Source organism: Grampus griseus (genome assembly GCF_964374135.1).
Source record: "Grampus griseus genome assembly, chromosome: 5".
NCBI classification, from domain to species: Eukaryota; Metazoa; Chordata; class Mammalia; order Artiodactyla; family Delphinidae; genus Grampus; species Grampus griseus.
Window position 1 is genome coordinate 25,811,897 of NC_138998.1, and position 24,748 is coordinate 25,836,644.

The 24,748-nt window shown below is 47.4% G+C and overlaps 1 protein-coding gene across 4 annotated transcripts in view; it reads right to left on the minus strand.

Annotated features, from left to right (window-relative positions):
* The window catches only part of PXYLP1 (2-phosphoxylose phosphatase 1), a 68,447-nt gene that overhangs the window by 37,218 nt on the left and 6,481 nt on the right, over window positions 1–24,748 (minus strand). The window contains exon 1 of one of the 4 annotated variants that reach the window (XM_082655090.1): window positions 2,540–2,657. The exons of the other annotated variants lie outside the window; for them this stretch is intronic. The gene's annotated coding sequence lies outside the window, so the exon portion shown is untranslated. Of the gene's footprint in view, window positions 1–2,539; window positions 2,658–24,748 lie in introns of those variants that run through there. 4 annotated transcript variants of the gene reach the window in all.

The window sequence follows — 24,748 nt, forward strand, 5'->3', positions numbered from 1 at the left end:
CTGCCACTGTGCTAGGACCAGCCTGGTGGCACAAAGCCTAGGGGCCGGGGGGAGGGGGAAGGGGGCAGCACATTAACACCGAACCTGGGATAAACCCATACATGCCTTCTCCTGGAGCTAATTTTCCTAGAATACTTGGAAAGGAAGGTCACGCTCTGTTCTTTTTTTTTTTAAACGGCTAAAGAATAACGATATAATTACATGGCTTTGAAGTTTGCATTTGCAGCTGGAGCCAGGACCCCAATATGAGAACCCGGTGCATGGCTCCGCCCTGGGGTGTTTCTTCACTTCTTCAGTGGAAGAGATCCGGGGAGCCCTGATATAGTGGAAAACATGAGGCTTCAGAGACCAGCATATCTGTGTCAATTCCCTGCTCTGCCGCTATTTTCTTCTGTGTCCTCCTGATGACTTCACTTTGCCGAGTTTCAGGATCCTGATCTTTAAATAAGATTAGGGATAAGAGCGTAAAAGAGCAGGAGTAGGACTTCCCTGGTGGCGCAGTAGTTGAGAATCCATCTGCCAACGCAGGAGACACGGGTTTGAGCCCTGGTCTGGGAAGATCCCACATGACGCAGAGCAACTAAGCCCATGCGCCACAACTACCGAGCCTGCGCTCTAGAGCCCGCGAGCCACAACTACTGAGCCCGTGAGCCACAACTACTGAAGCCCGTGTGCCTAGAGCCCGTGCTCCACAATAAGAGAAGCCACCGCAATGAGAAGCCCGCGCACCGCAACGAAGAGTAGCTCCCACTCGCCGCAACTAGAGAAAGCCCACGCGCAGCAACGAAGACCCAATGCAGCCAAAAATAAATAAACAAATAAATTTATTAAAAAAATAAAATAAAATAAAGAGCAGGAGTAAATATAATACGCAGAGCACCTGGCACACAGCAGGGATGTGCTGTGTGTGACCCCCAGCTCTGGAGGAGTCACACAGACCTCTGCCCACCAACTAAACACAAACAGTCAACCTTTCCCGGAGCTGCTGTTCTGCCCCATGCTGCGGCTCCCCTTCCAAACCCTGGCCACGGGCCACTGCCTTATTCACGAGCCCAGCCCCATCCGTCAGGGCGGGCGGCCACGTTTGCAGCCCGTTCCTGGCCCGCCCCACCATGCCGGCCTTCCTTGGGGCTGACTCAGCTGTGGTGTCCCGCCCTGCCACAGGTTTTCCAGCCTGGAACATCTGTCTCAGCTTCTGTTGGGTCCCATCCTCAGAAGACAGGATTACCAGCCAACGGGCTCTCTCCATCTCTCTGGCCCAAGCTCCAGCCCCATTCTCCAGAGACCCTTTCTCCTTTCCCATCCCTAGCGAGGAGGCTCTCAGCCACTCAAGACATCAAGCATTCCTTGGGTCTCCTTCCGGTCATATTCCTGCATTTTCCCTCCACAGGAGTTCGGAGCACGCACACCCCTGGGATCTACTGCAGCTCCCCCAGATAACCCATTGAACTTGTCCAAGTCATGCCAAGAGACAGCCAGGACCGGGCCCACAGCAGAAACCCCACAGCCTGCTCACAGCCCAGAAAGCAAAGTCCACAGGAAGAGTCACTGCCACATCGGCAGGGTGAGACGCTGCGGGATGGCGACCTACTTCAGTACAGCTCCCACCTCTCCTAACCGTCAAACATCTCTCAGGTCCCATCACCTTCCATGCAAGATGCTCTTGACTCAATATGACATCATGAGCAAATCCAATCCCTGTAAATACTTCCGTGGAAACCACTGTTCCATGTTGCAGGCTGAACACATTAACAGTTACCAATCATCAAATGTCTACTGGGCCCAGCCTTAGTTCCCACTGCTAAACCCACATGGTGAAAATATCTGATATCCAGAAATAGAATTATTACTCTGAATCCCTGATGAAGCAGTAAGAAAGAAAACAAATAAGCAAACAGAAAACTCAGTTAACTTAATTCAACTTTACAACAGATTTGAATAGTGAAAGAATATATTTTAGAATGTAATTCTGAAAAAAAAGCACCAGTAAATAGGCAGTTCCCATTATTGTATTATGGGAAATACCATTTCTGAATTAAGAGGAAAAAGGAATATATCAAAGGCATTTTTACAAGCTACCATTCTACCACCAGAGACTGCCAAAGCCCAAGCCCTGGCCTGATTTTCACCTTGTAAAAGCTGGAAATGCCACGTCTGGTGACTCCGGTCTCAGAGTCCCCTTCAAAGTGTACAGAATTCGGGGTTTGAAACATGACCATGACCATTTGAAGGAAAAATATGCATTCAATTATCTCATATGTGTAGTTAAAATACCATTACCAGGAATAGAAAGACGGTATGAAAGAAAATGCTTTGGATGTATTCTATACTTTGGTATATTTTTTTTCGGTCTTAATCATTTTGGCCTAAGTAAATCCAGCATTATAATGAACAAAAAAGCCCTCGAGTCTGTAATTGTGAACTAAATATGAACCAAGCAAAGGTAAAAGCTACATCTTCGTAATCCTCCCTCTCCAAGGTCCCCTCAAAGTGGAGTCTAATTGCAAAATCAAAGACGCTTGGCTAAGAATAAACCAACCTTAAAGTCTGATGAGTGAGAGCCTGATAGATTCCAGACCTCCTGGACAGCACCAAGGGGGCTGTGAGCTCCCAGCAGCCATTCACATTCCAGTTATTCAAATTCCAGCTAACCTGCAGGCTGGGTTCTGAAGGCCGAAACCGCTTCACTCATCCAGTCAATCCGTTGATTCAAAACAACATATTTCCCCAAAGCCAATATGTGTTGAGCACCATCGAAAGTGCTGAGGACACAGGATACAGGACACAGTTTCTGCCATCTTGAAGCTCACAGCTGAAATGTACTTATGAGAGAAAGGATATGAGATCTAGGAATTGCTTTAAAATATTCTGGAAGGGGGAGCGGCGGGGGAAAGTCAAGGAGGAATTACTGAAACAAGATTGGCAAACTGCTGACAATTGCTGAAGCTGGGTGATGAATCCTAAGGGCACATCATATGATCCTCCGTGCTTTTGTGTATGTTTGAGGTTAAAAAAAAAATTAAGTGTTAAGAAAAAAAAAAAGGAAGCTCACAGTCTGGTCAGTGGAGCAATGAGTAAATAGAACATCTGGCCTGTGAAACCAGTACCATGATGGGGGAGCAGAGCGGGGGAGGGGAGGGGACCCACCTAGGCCCAGAGCGGGTGCTACTGTTTCCTGTGGAGAAAGCTGGGCCCAAGCTGAGCTCAATCTTCAAGAGCAGATTGGAGCTGACGGGTTCACAACTGCATTTTAGGAAAACATGTGCGTTTTAGGAACGAACCAAAGAAACTGCACTAAGGAAGACTGTCCTGACTCTAGGAGGGTTTGTATCTCTGTGTGTGAGAGGAGCCAGAGCGGGGAGGCGGATTAGTCCGGGCACCACCCCACAGCTGCACCTGCAGTGAGTCTGCCGCACCCGGGGACAGCTGGCTGCCCAGAGGCCCCACCAGGGCTGGGCCAGGGAGCCCTCACCTCACCTGGGTCTGCTCCTCCACGGGGAGCTTGCCTGTGACCCGGCGCCGACAGGCAGGTGGCTACAAGGGCCTCACTCCCCCCACCTAGGCCAACCTATCAATGGACCCCAAGGAATCCCAACACCAAGGGACTGGACTGCTCACCCACTGATGCCCACTCCCTTCCTGGAGTCCCCTCAGGGCCCAAAGCCACTGACCTCCAGGTTGCAGCAAGGGGAGGGGTCTGATCTCAGGAGCCAGGCCACCAGGCAGTGCCAGCTTGAGGGACAGGCCTACTTCGTGGACTGACCCTCATTTTCTAGGGCTGGGATTCTCTATCTCTTCCCAGCACCAGCCTCTGCTGGGAATACAGGACAGGAGCAGGCCGAGGCCTCCCTGCCCCTCTCAGCAGGGGTGACACTTGAAAGGATGCTTGAGAGCCATGCAACGTGCCGCCCCTGGAACATTCTGCGCTGTGCCTCACACCAACCCTCCCGGACGCCTCTCTCACCCACATTACTCTCCTCCTGAAGGACAGCCTGTCTTCTACCTTGGGCTGGGGAGGGGTGGTGTAACCCAAGACAGCGTCATGCCCAGATGTGACACGGAGTGGCAACACCCACCTCCTTGGCTACGGGGTCACCAGTCGGGGGCGGGGAGCAATCAACGCTGCAGATCACGCCCGAAGCTGGCCCTGGATCAGGGCAGCCTCAGGCCCAGCACTCTCTGGCCCTGCTTTCCGGGCTCACTATGACCTGGCCACACCCCACAAATCCCACTGCAGGCCCCAGTCCTCCTTCCCACGACGTGGAGTTAAGTATGTGGGCTCCGCGGTCAGCTGGCCAGGTCTAGAGCCCTGCTCTGACACTTCCTGAGCCACAGCTGCCCCATCTATGAAATGGGAACAATCCATCTCACAGGGTGTGTAAGGTTCACGGGGTTAATCCTTGTAAGGGACACAGCCCAGTTTCGGGCTCCTAATAAGCTCTCAGTAAGTGTCAGCAGTGACTTCTCTTATGGCTTTAATACCCACCACCCACACGTGGGGTCCTCACCCTGCTGCCGCCTTGTCTCCGTGTCCACCCTAGAGATAAATGCCTGCACTGCAGCAAACAGACCAAGTCAGTTTGAAGAGGTTTTAAACACCACCTGGTTCAAGTCCCCTGTTTGACCGGAAGACAGGCCAAGGGCAGGTCACGACCAGCACAAGGCTCCAGGCTGCTCAGGGAGCCTGGCCCTCCTGGCACGCACCCCTGCTTCACAGCCAGAGAGTGGCCGCCAGCACTCTGCCTTGGTCACTTCCTTCCTCTTCACCGTAGAGGGCACGTATGTGGCAGACACTCCTAACTGTCGCCCAGTGTCTATTCTCGCCTTCTTACTGGCAGAATCCTCTAGGTTTTAGCTGGACACGTGGCCACCCAGCTAGAGATAGCTATTTCCCAGACTCCCTTGCAATTAGCTGTCATCATGTGACCAGGTTCTGGTCAATGAGTTGTGACTGGAGGTAATATGTGCAATGCTGGGTCAAAAGGAGGCTGCCTGCACTACCCGACTCTGCCCTTCCTCCTTCCCCCCACCCCCCACCCTGGCATGGTGGTGAGCCAGCTTTCTCGATGCCCATGGAGACAACATCCTTGTAGATGACAGAGAAGAACCCTGGACGACCCCACGGGTCATCCATCTCCTTAACTGCCTACCAGGTCAAACTGTTTTGGGAGAGAAAAATCAATCTCACAGTCTTTTAAAGTCATTGTTATTTCTGTAATAACCTATATGGGAAAAGAATGTGAAAAAGAATGGGATATGTATAACTGAACCCGGCTGCTGTACACCCAAGACAAACACAACATTGTAAATCAACTATACTCCAATATAAAATAAAAATTAAAAAGAAAAAAAAAGTCATTGTCATTTCTGCTAAAGCAGCCAGAGCAATCCCCTAACTAGAACTCACCACTAGCTGTAAAGAACAGGGGTCCTCCCCATGCGGGCTCCCTCTGGGGGGTGTGATGAACAAGCACACACACTCCTGATTAACTGCATTAGGCTCATCACTGACCAGGCTGAACCTCACTCTTAGACGTGATATACATGAGACATGGCTGGGGTAACCTTTGTTCTTTTATTTTTTTTTTTTTGCTGTACGCGGGCCTCTCACTGTTGCGGCCTCTCCCGTTGCGGAGCACAGGCTCCGGACGCGCAGGCTCAGCGGCCATGGCTCACGGGCCCAGCCGCTCCGCGGCATGTGGGATCTTCCCGGACCGGGGCAGGAACCCGTGTCCCCTGCATCGGCAGGCGGACTCTCAACCACTGCACCACCAGGGAGGCCCCCCTTTGTTCTTTTTGAGTTATATTTTTTGTTTTATCTCAAACAATTCATATATCTGTGAAGATGGCTTGGCTGCAGGTAATAGAAAACCCTGCTAACGCAAAGGGACCCATCGACATTCTCACATGAGTCACAGTGCTAGGAACTGCTGCAGCAGGGTTGCTTAATTCAGCAACTCAAAGGCATCATCAGGAAGTCAGGACCTTTCCATCTCCGGGCTCTCTGCCATCCTCTGTGTTTGTCGTGTCCCTAGGACGGCTCCACCCAAGGATCACAGATGGTGACCACTCTCCAGGCATCACCCTTGGCAACAGGCAGAGGCAGAAGGGATGATCCTGCACATTTCTACTGGACGCCAGGATGCCTTTCCCAGAAACCCTCCAGCGGACTTCCCCAAACGTCTAACAGCCAGAACTGTGTCACGTGCCCATGCCCCAGATTGATCACCAGCACCACGAATGGACCGCCGAGACTGGGTGAAACCAATCAGGATTCACCTCCTGGTGGAGGCCCATGCAGGGAGGGAGATGGTGAACAGAATTGGAGTTCTGTTAGGACTGAGGGAGGGAGGGGATGCCTGTAACAACCAACAGCTGGAGAAGATTTGACAACACACACACACACACACACACACACACACAATGACTCTAAAAAATTATTCTCAAACCCAGTCATCTGATGACAGTACCAGCCCTTTTCAGATCTAGCAATCAAAGCACATGTCGTTATAATTATATGTTTAACGAGCATCAGTTTGCTTGGGTACAACCAGCAGAGCAGCATCCCTCAGACTACTGACTACATGTTCTACTGACAAGACTTTTTTTCCGTATTTCACACGTGCTGAAATATGCAGCATGAAATATTTAACTATCGTTTCTTTCCAAAAAGGATTCTGAGGCCGATAAATCTGCAGACTTAGTATTTTTAAATCCCTGAAATAATGAAGGGTTTTTTTTGCCCTGCATTTGTGAGCTACACATGCCCACCACTCTTCCCTTTGAGGTTTTTTCCAGCTCGACAAAGGATAAACTTGTCAGGGCTACTGATCGTTTCTCAGGACCAGAAGAGACTGAAATAAATAATTCAGCAAGCCAGGATTTTCACTTTTATGTACTCTTCAGTGATTTTTTTCTTGACATTGGGCGAGAAGTCTGGGTGCCAGCCAACTTGGCTGCTTTGCTCTTTCTTAAGTTTTAGAAGCGTCACATCTGAAACTGGCATTCTTATTTTAGAATGTCAAGAGCAACGATAAGTACCTCAACAAAAAAGGGAGAACACGCAGTTGGCATGCCTTACGCACCACAAAGCCACTTAAAAAAATACAGCTGATTCTTTTTATTTTGCAAGCAAACTGTGTCAATTAAAAGTTTCTTAAAATGTCAAGGAAAGCACAAAAGGCTTAAATAGGCAGGGCTGTAAAACTGGAACGATAAGTGATGTACAATTGAAGATTTCAGTGAGGAAGTCAAAATTTTAAAGGAAAAAAAAAAACCCAAAAAGCTCACACTGTCCTGAGAATCTCAGCTGTCCAAAGTGAACCAGGCACGCCTGAAAGTGCAGGTTGCCAAGGCCACTTATGCTTTCTGAAAGCTGCCTTTTTTCTATGTTAACAGTACTACGTGGAAATAGAATTTTTCTCTGGGTGGATACATGAATGGGGCGCTCATCCACGCAACGGATCAAGGCTTTTCTCCCAGGGAGGCCTTGTTCAGGCTGGGAGCACGCTCACCTACAGAGCTTTGACAAAACCTGTGCTCACTGCCGGCCCATCCCGTGACTCGGTCACGATGAGGCGTGGGGCCCCAGGTCCTCTGTGTGTCCACATCACTGCCAGTGCTGGTGGGCAGGAACTCCATGCCTCTAAAAAAACTTTCAGAAAACTGCTGGGTGAGTCAGTGGGAGGCTGGCAGCAGCAGTGTCAATACAGAATGAGCCCTCCTGCCCAGGGAGGTGGTCAAATGGGCAGTTACCTGCTGGAGGTGCTGTGGAGGGACTGGCATGGGTGACCTGTAGGAGCAGCCATGTGCTGAGATCCAAGGATTCTCTGATTCAGATGTTTTGAGAAACTCTCAAAACTGTTTTTTTTTTGTTTCCTTTTTTTGGTTTCTTTGCATGTATAAAGAGACAGGTAGAGCAAAAACAGAGCTAAGAACACGGTCACATAGAATCACAGACACTTATCTCGGAAGGAATTTGAACTGTTATTTAGTCCCAGCTCTCTTCCCATAAAGTAGGGAATAACACTGTAATAAGCTCCATTTAGATTGATTCAGCTTAAAGTTGTAATGAAACACAAGCCTCAAGGTCAATGATACTCATATATATAATGGTGAAAAGCTAAAAACTTTTCCTCTAAGATCAGAAACAAGATGAGGATGTCCATTCTTGCCACTTTTATTCAACACAGTACTAGAAGTCCTAGCCAGAGCAATTAGGCAAGAAAAAGAATTAAAAGGCATCCAAATCAGAATGGAAGAAGTAAAACTGTCTCTATTTGCAGATGATGTAATATTATATACAAAAAACCCTAAAGACTCCACCCAAAAACTTGGAACTAATAAACAATTTCAGTAAAGTTACAGGCTACAAAATCAATATGCAAAAATCAGTTGCCTTTCTATACACTAAAAATGAACTACCAGAAAAAGAAATTAGGAAAATAATCCCATTTACAATTGCATCAAAAAGAATAAAATACCAGGAATATATTTAGCTAAGGAGGTGAGAGATCTGTACACTGAAAACTATAAGACATTGATGAAAGAAACGGAAGGGAAAATAAATGGAAAGATATTCCATGTTCATGGATTAGAAGAACTTAAAATGTCCACCCTAACCAAAGCAATCTACACATTCTATCCAAATTCCAATGGCATTTTTCACAGAAATAGAAAAACAACCCTAAAATTTGTAAGGAACCACAAAAGACCCCAATTAGCCAAAGCAACCTTGAGAAAGAACAAAGCTGGAGGCATCACACTTCCTGATTTCAAGCTGTATTATAAAACTATAGTAATCAAAACAGTATACTACTAGCATAAAAAGATACACAGATCAATAGAACAGAGAGCCCAGAAATAAACCCATGCATATATGATTAATTAATTTACAACAAAGGAACCAAGAACATACAATGGGTAAAGGATAGCCTCTTCGATAAATGGTATTGGAAAACTGTACAGCCACATGTGAAAGAATGAAACTGAATCCCTGTCTCATACCATACACAAAAATTGACTCAAAATGGATCAGACTTGAACATAAGACCTGAAACCATAAAACTCCCGGAAGAAAACATAGAGGGTAAACTCCTTTGGCTCCTATGGACACCATAAGCAAAGGTAACAAAAGCAAAAATAAACAAGTGGGACTATATCAAACTAAAAATCTTCTGTACAGCAAAGGAAATCATCAACAAAATGAAAAGGCAACCTATGTGATGAGATAAAATATTTGCAAATCACATATCAAATAAGGGATTAATATCTAAACTATATATAAAGAACTCATACAACTCAGCTGCAAAAAAAAAAAAAATCTGATTTAAAAAAGGGAGAGGAACTGAATAGACATTTTTCCAAAGAAGACATACAGGTACCTGAAAAGATGTTCAATACCACCAATAATCAGGGAAATGCAAATCAAAACCATAATGAGACATCATCTCACACCTATTAGAATGGCTATTATCAAAAAGACAAGAGATGACAAGTGTTGGCAAGGGTGTGGAGAAAAGGGAACCCATATGCACTACTGGTAGGAATGTAAATTGGTGCAGCCACTATAGAAAATAGCATGGAGGATCTGCAAAAAATTAAAAATAGAACTACTATAACTATATGATCCAGTAATTCCACTTCTGGGTGTATGTTTGAAGGAAACAAAATCACTACCTCAAAGAGATATCTACATCTCATGTTCACTGCGGCATTACTTATAATAACCAAGACATATATCTATATCTACATCTATATACATATATTACATTTTCTTTATCCATTCATCTGTTGATGGACACTTAGGTTCTTTATATATACACACACACATACACAATGGGATGTTATTCAGCCATGAAAAAGAAGGAAGTTCTACCATTTGTGACAACATGCATGGATCTTGGGGGCATTAAGCTTAGTGAAATAAGTCAGACAGAAAAAGACAAATATGGTATGATCTCACTTATATGTGAAATCTTAAAAAAAAACAAAAAATTGAACTCACAGAAACAGAGAACAGATTGGTGGTTGCCAGAGGTGGAGGGTGGGCATTAGACGAAATGGGTGAAGGTGGTAAAAAGGTACAAACTTCCAGCTATAAGATAAATAAGTTATTGGGATGTTATGTACAGCATGGTGACTATGGCTAACAATACTCTACTGTATATTTCAAAGTTTCTAAGAGAGTAGATCTTCCGAGTTTTCATCACAAGAAAAACATTTTTTATAACTCTGTGAGGTGATGGATATTATATATTTTATAACCCTGTGAGGTGATGGATATTAACTAGACTTACTGTGGTGACTATTTAGCAATATACACATGTATCAAACCATTATGTTGTACACCTTAAACTAACACAATGTTGTAGGTCAATTATATCAATAAAACTGGAGGAAAAAAGAAGATAGAATATAAATTGATGTTCAGTAAATATGAATGGACAGTGTTAAAAAATAATAAAATAAAATAACCAAAAGAAAAGAGAAAAAGGCAAACTTGAAAGTCACATGCTACAGAAGCAGAGCTTCCACAAGCTTGGGGCCCCAAATCGGTGTGCAACGGAGCTCCCACCACTTTCACACACCACCAATCCTGATACCATTGTCCTGGAACCAAACTGGACCATTTTTGTAAGGGAAAAATAATCTATTGTGTTAAGCCACAGAAATTCAGGGGTTTATTTGTTATAGCAGCTTAACACTAACCCTAACAGTTACTTGTCCATATACATAGGCTTTTTAAAAAAATATTTATTTATTTGGTCTTAGTTGCCGGGTCTTAGTTGCGACATGCGGGCTCCTTACTTGTGGCATGCGAACTCTTAGTTGCAGCACGCACGTGGGACCTAGTTCCCTGACCAGGGATCGAACCCAGGCCCCCCGCATTGGGAGTTTGTAGTCTTATCCACTGTGCCACCAGGGAACTCCCATACACATAGGCTTTTGATAAAGATTAAGCAAAATATTCACGAAACACCTGAGTCACAGTAACTCAGTAACGGTTAATTCCTTTCTGCTCATGGGTCTGCTACCCACTGGAAAATATACCAATAAATTTTTTTTTTTTTTTTTTTTTTTTGCTTTGGAGCAAGCATTTTCTAGGAATATTTAAATGTACAGATTAGGGCTAACCCCCTAAGCTTATTATCAGGCAACATTTTCTGGAGAGTTCTGACTATTTACATCTTTAAATCACTCTGTCATCTGGAATATGACGTTTGCCTTGAACCCTAACTTGGAGCTGAGAGAGGGAGAGACCTCGGAACAAAGACAGCCACCTCACTCAGTGGATGGCAGGTCCTTTCAAGTTTTCCAAAGTAAGTCATACTTACTTGTACTTTACTAGGGGTTCTAAAAAGAAAAGTCAGCGATGCTTAATGAGAAACATGAAGGAAGAAGCTGTCGATGCAAGAGCTTTTGAGAATGCCGAGCACAGGGACAGTCATGAACCCTGTTTACTCACCAGTTTCCACAAACTCAGGCTACATGAGCAAATACCTATTCTGTATTCTCACCATAAAATTGAGTTTCTAAATTGAGTTTCTAAGTATGTCTACTAAACAGGGCAAAGAGCTATCCTGTAATATTTAGAGCCTTAACAGTCATCTTCCAAAATCTGTGGCGTTATTCGTGGGGCACTATTGTGTGTATCACAGGACATCACGGTGGTGGGAGTGTTTGCTGTGGATCGTGTTCAGTAACAGTGCTGTGAACTGTTGGTTATGGAAGACTGGCTTTGCCCACCAACCTTGTGATAACTAACCGCAGACTGCCCTATCACTAGTCTTGTTATGACTGATCCAATCAGGATGGAGATCTGTTCCTTTTTCTCAAGTTAGGAACATACCTGATATCTTCCTTTGTAAGAAAAATGAACCATTCTAACAGATTCATTTAAAACCATGTTCAACCAAAATCCTGTTGTCCCCAGAAGGACAGTCTTCTCTCATTTTCCCAGCAGGCGGTCATTAGAACGCTGGCGCTTTAGTAGTTTCCCATAATGCTCTTGGGATGATGACCAAACCCTGCCCGTGGCCTGCAGGCCCAGCCTCACCTCAAGCCCATACACGAGAGCCCTCCAGCCATCCTGGCCATGTCTCAGCCCCACAGAAGAGCCCTGCTCCTTGGAGACTTGGGACCTGTGTCCATGCCTGTCCTCTGACAACCCATTAGGAGGTGGGGCAGTTGGGCAGATGCCTGGGGTGCTAGTCCCACAAGGGGCACAACCCCTCACAGGAAAGAACCTGAGGTGGAGAAAACTGTACCTTTCTGAAGCTGCTCGGGCAGAGGAGGGAGGTGGAACCCCCAGGGGCCGTTAGGCTGCCTTCTTTCGGGAAGACACTGGTGAATGAGCCATGGCAGGTAGGCAAGCTTGAAGCCAAGGCCGAAACGCTCGGGAGAGCAGAGCATGAGAGCGTGGTGGTTTTAATGCACGTCCACAAATTCTCCGTTACATCTCCCACCAGGAGGAGGTTCTAGGTCTTGGCAACAGGCGTTGGACTGCCTTGAGGAGTAGAAAGGCATAGAAATGATGTGAGCTGTGTGAGCTCCAACACCAGGTCAGAAAAGTCTATGCAGATTCTACCTAGCTCTCTCTCTCCTGGGTCACTTGCTTCAGAGCTCTGAGGCCACGACGCAGGAGAGACCCCATGAGAGGACCCCCAGGGGTGGGGATGCCTAACAGCAGACATGTGAGTGGGGGAACGTTCAGATGATTCCAGACCAGCCACTGCCTGAAGGACTGTGTGAGAGATCTGAGCGAGAATCACTGTCTGGGCCTGGTTCACCTCCAAACCATGAGAATGAGAGTAACAGGAGGGTTGTTTTAAGCATTCAGTTTGAGGATGATTTGCTTTGCACCAACAGTGAGCGGCATGAGGCTAGGAACTTTAGCTCTGCTCCCTGCTCTTGTATCCCCAGTGCTAGGAACGATGCCTGGTCCAGAGCAGGTCCTCAGTCAATATCTGTCAGATTCATGAACGAATGAATGAACAGAGAATAGGCTCACTCCAGCCACCAGCAATCTATCCTCCCTGCCTTCCTCCGGCCGGCACGCTGCCTCTCCTGTCCCTCCCTCTTTCCTACCTTGCTGACTCCCAATCGGCCCTTGGATCACTTTCTCAGGGCAGCTGCCCTTGAACTCCCCCATCTAGATCAGCATCCTGTCTGATACTGTCAAGTCACCCTGTGCTTCTCCTTCATGACACTTCTCAGCACTGTCATTACATAACCAAGCACGCTGAAATCCCTGGCTGGCCCGCTGTCACCTGCGATTGACCGTAAGCCACCCGACAGCAGGGACGGGGTCTGTCTGTTCACAAGTGTGTCTCCGGAACTGGACAAAGCCTGGCACAGAGCCGGCTGACGGCACGTCAGAACATTTCTGGAGAAGGACGATATTCAGCTCAGCTGTTTTTACTCACAATAGTTGCGACACCAAACATGTGGGGCTTTTTTCTCACACCAACCAATTTTCCAGTTCTCCGGACACCAGCTCTGGGTGTCCCACAATTCAATTCGCTTCTGACACTGACCGCCCAGAGTTAGCTTCAGACTCCACAGGTTGAAGGGCTCAGTCCCAAAGACTGCCCCACTTCAGAGGCCAGTCACAAGTCGTGGTCCCCAGGCTGCCCGCTTCTGTCCTGCTATGGCTCCAAAGCCAGGGGGGTTCCTACAACCCCCTACTTCAGGTTTGATCATTTGTTAGGACAGCTCACAAATCTGGAAACAGAATAAGTAACTCTGTTACTTACTATTGATTTATTATGGAGGATACAACTCAGGAGCGGCCAAAGAGAAGAACTGCAAAGGGCAAGGTATGGGGCAAGGGCACAGGACCTCCACGCTCTCTCCAGGCTTGCCACCCTCCCCGCACCTTTCTGTTTGTCAACCTGGAAGTTCTCTGAACCCCGCTGTTTAGAGTTTTCTATCGAGGCTTCATGTAGGCAAGAGTGATTAAATCACTGGCCCCTGAAGGACTGAATTCAACCTCCAGCTCTCTTCTCTTCCCGACCGACCGGGAAATCCGGGGTGGGGCTAATCATTACAACCCTTTAGTCATTTCTTGGTCTTTTAGACACAGGCCCTCAGCCTGAAGCTATGTAGCCTCCCCACCACAATCTGTCATCTCATTAGCATAGAGACACTCTTGGCACTCCAGATTCCAAGGGCTTTAGGAGCTGTGTGCCAGGAACCTGGGACGAAAACCAACTATTAAGTTTTTTATGATACCACAACAGCCAATCCCATTATTAGAAGCTGAGAATTCTTAGAATTCTCATTAATACTGAGTTAGAATTGGCCTATAACTACTAGCCTATCCGCCACCAGGCTTTCCAAATCTACTCACACCCTGGTCATCCTCACCACACAGATCCCGGGAGACCCAAGAGGTTGAGTGTCTTCTCCAGGTCTACACAGCAGTCAGGGGAAGAGCTGGAACCTGGAACCAGCTCTCTGCCTCACCAGTTCAATGCTATTCCCATTACACTACACTGCCTCCTGGATATTTTCACGGATGTTAAACGCGCTGTAACAACAAACAAAGCTGGGCGCTTTTTATAATGGAACACATGAAACCGGTGAGGCGTCTTACCACTGGACACATGGTATTCGATACCTACATGAAACAAGAGCTCATGTTGATTCCTTAGGCACCTCCCTGCCAAACGCCTACAGGGTGAGCCCCTGAGCAAACATCGAATTCAGATTTCAATTTGGCTCCAGTTTACTGGACAGACCTGTGTCAGTTCTCTACAGAGGGTTTCTTTTCTCTTCCTTGTCATTCCCAGGGTCTTTGGAGATCGAGGACAGAAATAAACTCCAGGTGATCTGCAATAGTTCAGTTAAGACACCACCCCCGAACAACTGAGCTTTTGAGGACAACGCAATGACTGGGAAAAGAAAATATGAAAATTTTAATGTGACTTAATGTGAAAAAGAAAAAAAGCACACAGAACCATGTACTGCATGACGCTAATATATATATGTATATGCTTGGAAAACTAGGATGGAAAGATATACAAACTTTAAAATGACATGGCGGGCTTCCCTGGTGGCGCAGCGGTTGAGAATCTGCCTGCCGATGCAGGGGACACAGGTTTGAGCCCTGGTCTGGGAAGATCCCACATGCCGCGAAGCGGCTAGGCCCATGAGCCACGGCCGCTGAGCCTGCGCGTCCAGAGCCTGTGCTCCACAACAAGAGAGGCCACGACAGTGAGAGGCCCGTGCACCGCGATGAAGAGTGGCCCCCGCTCGCTGCAACTAGAGAAAAGCCCTCGCACAGAAACGAAGACCCAACACAGCCAAAAATAAATAAATAAATAATATTTTTTAAAAAATGACATGGCATTTCTCACCCTTCGGATAGGCAAAAAAATAAAAGATTGTTCATCTCCAGTGAATGCTAGTCTCGAAAGGGATGAGTTCTTTCACATACTGTTGGTGAGAGGGTTAACTGGAATGGAATCTGTAGAGAACCAGTGGTCTTATTAAAACAATAAACACACATGCCCTTTGCCCTAAGAATTCGTATTCTGGGTATCTAGTTCCCAAAACTGCTCACTTGTGTGTACAAAGCAGCAATAGGAATAACTACAAAAATCTGAAAACAACTGAAATGTTCACGTGTACAGAAATGGCTGGAAAATTAGTTTGTCCATACAGTGGAACATGATTCAGCCTTAAAAGGAAGAGGTAGATTTATGTGTGGAGGTGGACAAACCTCCAGGAGACACTGCCCAGAGAAAGATAGATGAGCCGGTGCTGGCAGCAGCATAACAGATACAGGAGCATCTCATGTAGGTAAAATGTACATTTGCATATCTCAACAGACATATGGAAATTTTAAGACAACATGTAAACTTCTAGAAAAAGGTTTGGAAGGAGACAGCCCCCTAAATTAACAGGGGTGGACTTTTAACCTCTATTTTGTACTTTTCGATACCTACTTACATATTTAATGCTTTCTTTTTACAACATGTTGTGTACAAATTTTATAAGATTAGTAATGATAGAAGAAAATGCTATACTGCTAAATGAAAAAAGCAAGCTCTAATACAATTATGTTTGAACTCAATTATGTTATAAAGAAGATATGTTACCAAACTGGACTGAGTGGTTTGAAACAGGGACGGGAGTGGGACTTTTTATTGTTTCCTCTTCAGAACTTTGAACCTATTACTATTTTAAAAAAATAACACAAGTAACAATTTAAAAAAAAAATGGAAAGAGGAAAAAAATGCCCTTAATGTTACGAGTGCTTATAGCTGGGATTACAAGTAATCTTAATTTTCTTTAAAACAAACAAATCTTGGGATTTCCCTGGTGGTCCAGTGGTAAAGAATCCACCTTCCATTGCAGGGGATCCGGGTTTGATCCCTGGTTGGGGAACTAAGATCCCACGCACCGCGGGGCAACCAAGCCCGTGCACCGCAACTACTGAGCTCACGCGCCTCAACGAGAGAACCCGCATGCCACAAACTACAGAGCCCACACGCTCTGGAGGCCATGTGCCACAACTAGAGAGAGAAAACCCACAGGTCACAACTAGAGAGAAGCCAGCGCACCACAATGAAGAGCCCGCGCCCCAATGAAAGATCCCACATCCTGCAACTAAGACCTGATGCAGCCAAAATAAATAAATAAATAAATTAAAACAAACAAATGTCAAGACAGAAGACTGGCTTACATTTCTTTAAGCAGGTGGTGGGATCTTAGAAGATTTCTTTTCTCCTTGGTAATTTTCTGCATTTTCCAAATTTTCTTAAGTAGACATGCCTTACTTTTAAAATCAGAAAAGAAAGCAAGCTGTAAAATTTATTTACCGTGCAGTTAAGCAAGAAGTCACAAGGTGGGTACAGGATAAATTATAAAGAGACCAGTGGTTTTGAAAGAGTACCCCCTTTGAAAACACAATGTGACATGGAACTTGATGTGTTAGAAAGATAAAGGCAGAGTATGCTAGGAGGGGCCTCATGCCCCACTCAGCAGAAGCCCCATCACACTGCAGAATTCAGGGTTCCGGGAACACCATTAGGAAATGCACTGTACAAACAGACTGCGGCTGCAGGGGGATGGCAGTGGCTTGTGCTAGAATGGCCAGAGAAGGCCTCAGGGAAGCGGCAGAAACTGTGTCAAAACTAAAAGGGCGAGGAGGACATCAGCGGGCGCTCCTGATGTGAGCAGGCATTTGGAGGAGGGCGAAGGTCGTGGGCGGTGGTACAGAGCCGGCGGCAGGGCAGCCAAGTCCTCCCTGAACCGTCGACTGATGACAGGCTTTACGCAGCGACTCATCGGTGAACAGGTGGAGAACGGTTGGGACCAGACTAGGTTCCCGTAGGAGAAGAGAGCCACGGGAGGTTCCCGAACGCATCCATCTGCTGACGGGTACACTCCTGCATATTCACCCTACCCTCGAGTTACAAGGCACTGGCAGAAGGAAGACAGACCACCTTCTGGGCCACTCAGCTCAAGGTTTTGTCACGGTTGTGCTGCACTTGGGTAGCGCTATCCTAGAAGTAATCCGTATTCCAAGGGCAACAGGGCTGGGAACCCCAAGCCGCAGCTCATGATACCTCCCCTGGGATTGAGATCCAGGCTGTGGCACCTCAGGCAAGTTGCCTTACCTCTCTGAGCTGCAGATTCCTCACCTGTAAATGGTGATTCAATTATTTATCCAACAAATAGCTACTGAGCATCTGCTGTATGCCAAGTACAGTCATAGAAACTGGGGATGAGTAGTGACCAAATCAGTCCAAACTCCTACCCGCGCGGAGCTTACATTCTAGGGGAATGTAAAATTCCCCATTCCTGGGTTTGTGGAAGGGATTAGATATTTCCTGGAAAGCAGTTAGGGTATTAATGATTCTTCATCTAATTCCAGTGTGTGTGGGGTTTTCTTCCCCACAGCACCAAGCGTTTCTCCAACACCAGCTGGTTGTTCACCCCACCCTCCAAGGTGCACCCTGAGGAGACTAGGATGAGAGAGCACAAGATACTGGCCCTAGAGAGCTGAGGTGCGTATCAAAGGAATGATTTCAACGAGCCCTGACCTTTGCATCTTCCCATACGTAGAAAAGCGCTAAATTCTTTAACTTGAGATGTCTGGTTTTCTTTAATTAACAGTAATCTTTTGATGTTCTGACTGCGTGATCTTTGTAGCAAAACTTCCTACATATCCCGGCTCCTCCCTTACCTCTGCAGAAGCAGTCTCTCAGAGCATCTGAGATGCTGTGTCCTGGACTTAAGTCCTCAGCTTTGTCTGCCAAATAAAACATAATTCTCAAATTTTAGGTTATGCATTTTTTTCAGTCGAGAAACTCAACTCTGACACCGTCTACCTGGAAATAGCCTCAGATCTCGCAAGTTATGGGCTTAATCCCACAAGATCGTCCCCTTATCACTTCAGATGCCAACCGCAAATCCAGGTTGTCACCTGTGCTTCTAACTGGCTACAGACTGAAGGTTCCAACGACCCCCCTCCCTTTGGGTTCAATTAATTTGCTAGAGGGGCTCACAGAACTCAGAGAAACAATTTACTTACTAGATTACCAGTGTATTACAAAAGGATCTGACTCAGGAGCGGCCAGATGGAAGAGATGCACATGGCAAGGTATGTGGGAAAGGTGTTACAGCTTTCCCACTCTCTCCCACTCTCCCTACAACTCCATGCGTTCACCAACCTGGAGGCTCTCCAATCTGTGTCCTTTGGGTTTTTATGGAGGCATCACTGAGGGAGGAGATAGATGGGCCCCAGCTGAGCAGCTGGAATTTGTCTCTTGAGGACAGAGACTTCAAGATAAAGATAATTCTCTGCAGGAGCTGATCCCTGCTTGGGTGAAAAAGGAAGCCATGTATTTCTCATTCCTGGGGTCAAGGAGACCTCCCAAACTACATGTGCACTGAAAGGTTGCCCCGGGGTCAGGGAAGGGAGGAGGTGCCAGCCCATAATATGTCCTGCCAGCCTCCCGGAAACCCTCACACTGGAATCCATCTTGGCTAAAAGATGCGCGCACACATTGGGCAGGGCCCTAAAATCAGATCAGATACAGACAACTAGCAAGATGATTGGCCCGGGGAAACCTGGAAAAATGCCCCATATGAGCAATTGAAGTCACCCGAAAAGGGCAACTCTCCCTCTGCGTCCACCCGTGTGTCCTTTTCACACGTACTCTGCTTCTAATAAACACTTTACCTGCTTTACAACCTACATCTCTTTCCAAATTTTTTTTTCAAAGAAGACAAGAACCAAGGTCATCATTACATAGGCATAACTGATTAAATCATTGACCAATGGCAACGGATTCAACTTCCAGCCCCCCACCCCTGCCCAGAGGTCAGGGGTGGGACTGAAAGTTCCAATCCTCTAATCACAAGGTTGGTTCTCCTGGCAACCAGCCCCCATCCTTAGGTTCCCTGGGGTCTTTCCAAAAGTCACCTCATTAACATAATAAAAGACACCTTTCCGGTCTCCTCTAGGAAACATCAAGAGTTGTAGGAGCTCCGTGCCACAAACAGTGACGAAGAACAAATATATATTTCTTTTTATAAATCACAACATCCCAGGTTGTAATGTGATGTCCTTCTCCTCATTTTATTATTATGCACGTTCCCTATAGCACTTGGCTCCAAAAAGGTACCCAATAAACACCATAGGACTGGCCTACGGATTGAGATCCCTCTATCTGGAAACAAAGTGTCCTTCATTCAGCCCTGAGCTCAGACTAGCATGAAGCTTCCTCTCTCTGCACTCCGCCCCCGGCCCCCAGCACTGTCAATTCCACCTTAATAAACAGGGCTGGGAAGGGAGAAAGAAAGAAACCACGCTTGCCCCCATGCGGCACAGAAAAGGCAGCTGACAATTCTTCCAAACCCTGGCTCAGCCCTCATTTCCTTGGGGAGATGAGCAAAACCTTTCAGGCTGGTGAGAGTGGGTCCCTTCTCAGGTAGTGCTGACCAGAGTCTTCACCTGGACGCGAACCCTGGATGGACTGCCCTGTGGAGATGACTCAGCCCCTCCGATCAGGCTGGCCCAGGGCAAGGCCAGTCCTCACTTGGTGGATTTCAGCATTAAACGTTCATTTCAACGAGCTCATAGGTGGGGAATCGGCACAACCAGTACATATTCATTCTCAGCCAAGTGGCCAGAAGTGTTGGTATGAGTTGAAAGGAGAAAAAAAAAATTGTAAGCAAACTTTAGGACGTTATCCTTGGGGCTCCAAGAACGAGCTCCACCAAAAATCTAGCTGGCGCGTATCTTGATACGTAGCGACAGTTTCCAGCTTTCCTCACCAACTACATGCTGGTGTTCTGATGCCAGCGTCTATTTTTATAGCCTGTGTCATGCAAAGGACCAGACGGGAGTTGGAGACAGAGGGACAGGGCACAAGAAGCGAGGGCACAGGCAACGGGGCCCACATCCTACTCGGACTCCAACAGCAAACCCTTCCGAGCAGAGTCTAGGACAGCAGCCAAGCCCACCCTCCTCTGCAGCTTCATCCCCCATTACAGCCCAGACCTCGAGCTCCCTTGGGGCTGGCACTTTATCTGCCTCGTCCACTGCTCTAACCCCAGGGCCTGGAGCACAGGAGTGTGTAATGAGTGAACGACGCACGTCCCGGTGCATCAACTCCAGCGCACTGCACTCACCGGTCCCCCCAACCCCAAGAGCCCCTTCCGCTGACTCAGCGTCTGTGCCATTTCACTCTCTCGGCCCAGACGCCTTCTTGACCTTGTTAACTCGCTCATCCTTAAACTCAGCTCAAATCCCACCTCCCCCCAGAAGCCTTCTCTGAACCCAAGGCTGGGTGAGGTCCTCCCACACGGGGCAGCCACAGCCCTCCCACAACACTCCTCAACGCCACAGGCTTGTGTCAGCTTCCTCGCCTACCTCCCCCCAGGGCTCGGTGGATGCGGAGCTGAGAAAGCAGCAGGTAGTCATTAGATGTGTGTGGGAAGAAGGAGGGGACGGGGGGAAGAAAGGACACCAAGAAGGGTGCTGTGGATGGAGAAGCACCTGTCACTGAAACCTACGGCAAACTGAACAAGAACAAAGCACTGAAACCCAATAGATCAATGAACCATTGACCAAAAAGGTAACCGGGAAAAGACAGCAGGAAGTGGTAGCGAAATACTTCTCAGTGGGTTTAAGTGGGAAGCTGAGGTCCCTCTGCTGTGGCCTCTCCTCCTCTCTGGAGGGGGGCTGGGTGGTGGATGGAGAGGAGGAGAAACGTTGGGAGGATGGGTGAGTGGGGGCACTTGGAAGGCTCATGAGCAAGCAGTTCTCACGGGCTCGAGTTCTCAGAGGCTCCTCTGTCTTGAGGAGGCTGAAGGCCATTTCTTCTGGGGTAACCTCCAACTGCTGAAGGGAATCCACTAGGACTCACTCCCTCAAAGCTGTTAAGAACATGGCCTGAGGGCTTCCCGGGTGGCGCAGTGGTTGAGCGTCCGCCTGCCAATGCAGGGGACACGGGTTCGTGCCCCGGTCCGCGAAGATCCCACATGCCGCGGAGCGGCTGGGCCCGTGAGCCATGGCCGCTGAGCCTGCACATCCGGAGCCTGTGCTCCGCCACAGGAGAGGCCACAACAGTGAGAGGCCTGCGTACCGCAAAAAAAAAAAAAAAAAAAAAAAAAAAAAAAAGAACATGGCCTGAGTCAAGAAAGAGGGATAATGAGGACTTTCCATTGTCCTGTTAGTCCGGGTCCCAAAGACGGGAACAGAGGCCAGGATTTAAGACACATGATCTGAGAATAGAGACTATTTTTGGCTGGAGCTTTCTTAGCACAGCATTTCTTTCCAGGACAGACACGTCCAGTTGCCCCTCAATATTCATTCCTTCCTTGCCAACAGAATCTTGATTTGGTGGGGGGCAGGGGAGGGAAAGTGTGGCAGAGATGGCCAGCTCACCATGAGACCCATCTCCTTTTCCTCCTAGGCACAGGGCTGGACCACATTTCCCAGCCTCCCTTGCAGGAGGTGTGGTCATCTGACTGAGCCCTGGCCAATGGAATGTCAGTGGAAGTAATTCTCCATCTTCAAGTCTGGCCCATAAAATCTTCCCATACTCCATCCTCCATGTCCCTTCCTCTTCCACTGATTGATGCAAATGAGCATGGCAGCCTTAAGAGCCTGGGTCCCTGAATGGCCTTTTGGAAAAAAGGCCCTACCTCCCTAATCAGGAACAGCCATTTTGGACTTTGTGTGAGCAAAATGTAAATGTCCACCATATTGGAGTCATTAAATGTACCGCTGACCCTTGAACAACATGGGTCCACTTATAGGCAAATCTTTTTCAATAGTAAATACAGTACTACACGATCTGAGGCTGGCTGAACTCACAGATGCGGAACTGTGGATATGGAGGGCCAACTATAAAGTTACATGCAGATTTTTTACTTGGGGGTTGGGGGAGGTCAGTGCCCCAAACCCACGTGTTGTCGAAGGGTCAGCTGTATTCGGTTTGTTTGTTTCAGCGGTGAGCCTCCCTAACTGCTCTAAGCAGCAATGTGCCCTGCTAAATACTCACATGGCCATTTTAACTGGGAGTGACCGTGTGACACAGTTCTGGCCATGGCACATCAGAGGAGGTCTGCTGGATGTTTGGGGGAAGATGTCTGCTTTCCTAATAAAAGGTACCAATGTGGCTGGTGTCTCCTTCCTGCAGCAGCCATTTTGCCATCATGAAGAAAAGGCCAAGAAAATAACAGAGTGTCAGTCCAGACAGACATCAGCTGTTGAGACCAATGCCAGCAACCACTACCTTCAAACATCTTGTTACGTGAGAAAAATAAACCACTATCAACTTAAGCCACTAAGGTAGGGTTTTCTGTTACTTTGCAGCCAAACACAATCCTAACCGCTTTGCAACCATTCATTCATTCATACACCCAACCTTTATTGAGGCCTATTTCATGCCAGTTCTTGGGCTAAGGATGAAGATTCAGGGGTGAGCTGGGTGTAGCCCCTGCCCTCCAGAAGCTCCCGGTCGAGCTGGGGAGAAGGCCTCTGAGCAGACAATCTGCGTGCAGTGGGAACGGATGCTGCAGTGACACACTATGTCCTGGGGGTGGGGGCAGGGGGGCGAGGTGGGTGGGTGTGCACTGAGGCAAGGAGTTCCCCACTCCCTTTCTGGCACTGGGCACACACAGCAAACACCCCTCAAGCTATAAAAAAGCGAGTAGCGAGAACGTGCTATGCTCCGCAGCCAGGCAACGGCAGCTACTTGCCGCATGTTGAGTCCCTAAACACCATCAACTGATGCAACTGTTTCAAGATAGTCAGCAGTCATTAGAGCAAGATGCACAAGAGGAGAACATAAAAACTCATACGCCGCTGACTCAGAAACGCTGGAAATTACGTGAACCAAGGATGAGGCGGGCTGGCCTAGATCGTCCTGCCTGTTGATATTCGGATCTCCTAAAATATACTCTCTTTCTCAAAGACAGAGGAATGTTTCACCTTGAAGACAGAGCCAAAAGAATCAAACGTCTAAGCCATGACCTTCAACCATAAATGTCCAAGCTCCGACTCTCAGGTCTGTGCTTCCATTAAGAACCGTGATGGAGACAAACTGGTGACAGAAGTCAACCCCATCTGGGAAATCAAGAGGCAACCAAACCAGAGAAGTCAGAGCAGCTAGGGAACAAACTGGAAGCTAGAGAAAAGGTTTTCCTCCTTTTAACTCAATGCTGCCTACACACAAATTTTTTTTTTTTTTTTTAATGAATGGCATTACTTGCCATTTCTTTACTTTCCAAGAATGGGGAAAGTGTTTTAAGAAAAAAAGACAAAGCCTCATTGACTTCAGACTCCAGACTCCAGAAGTTTAAAAATGAATAAAATAAGCAGGCTCTCCAATAAGAGAAGTGATTATCAGGCTTCCAGTCTGACTGCTGTTTCATGAGCACAAAGGACTCCAGTGCAGAGCAGCGGGTGTGCTAATCACGCAAGGCAGAGGAGCGCTCGAGTTCTGAGGCAGCAATCACAGGTTTCTGTAGTCCTCAGCCCACTGCTGGGGGCCACCGCAGGATGGCAAGGGCTTGGCTGGGCAGGCTGCCACACTGGAGTTTCTTTGTAGGACACGTGGAGCAAGGAAGGGTGAGGTCTGAGGTGGAAGGACCTCCCTTTCCAGGACCTGTTATTAAACCCAAGCCTATCAACAGTTTCCCAGAGACCTTCAGATGAAGAAGATTCCAGCTATGGCAGACACAGGACACATGATAGTGTTAAAGAGAAAACCACAGGCCCAAAATGGCATCACTTGTGTTAAAACCCATGATACCAAACCTAGTTTTATTACCTAACCTAATTGCAGCTTCAGCCTTCCCAGAAATGTAATCTTAATTGGCCAGTCTGGAATTTTCTGGCCAGCACCAATGAAATAATCTGTCACATGGGTCCTCTCTATCCCCCGGCATCCCCCAAAGGAAGTAGAGGTAAACGACATGATAGACCCTTGCCCCTCACCCAGAAGAAGGTGACCTGGCCTGAAGCAACCCCTGACTTTCTTTTACTAATAGCCTCCTTGCCCCTCCCTCCTTCTTTTTAGTGCAGCCCCTCAGAGGGGGCTCCTACTCACAAGATGGGGCGCTGCCCAATTCGCGACTCGTTGAATAAAGCCAATTAGATCTTCACATTGACTCGGTTGGATTTTGTGTGCGAGCGGTAGTCTGGCCTCTGCCTCAGGTTAGTCCCCTACCCGCCCTCGGGAGCAGCTGTGCCATTCCTCACTCAGAGAACTGGGTC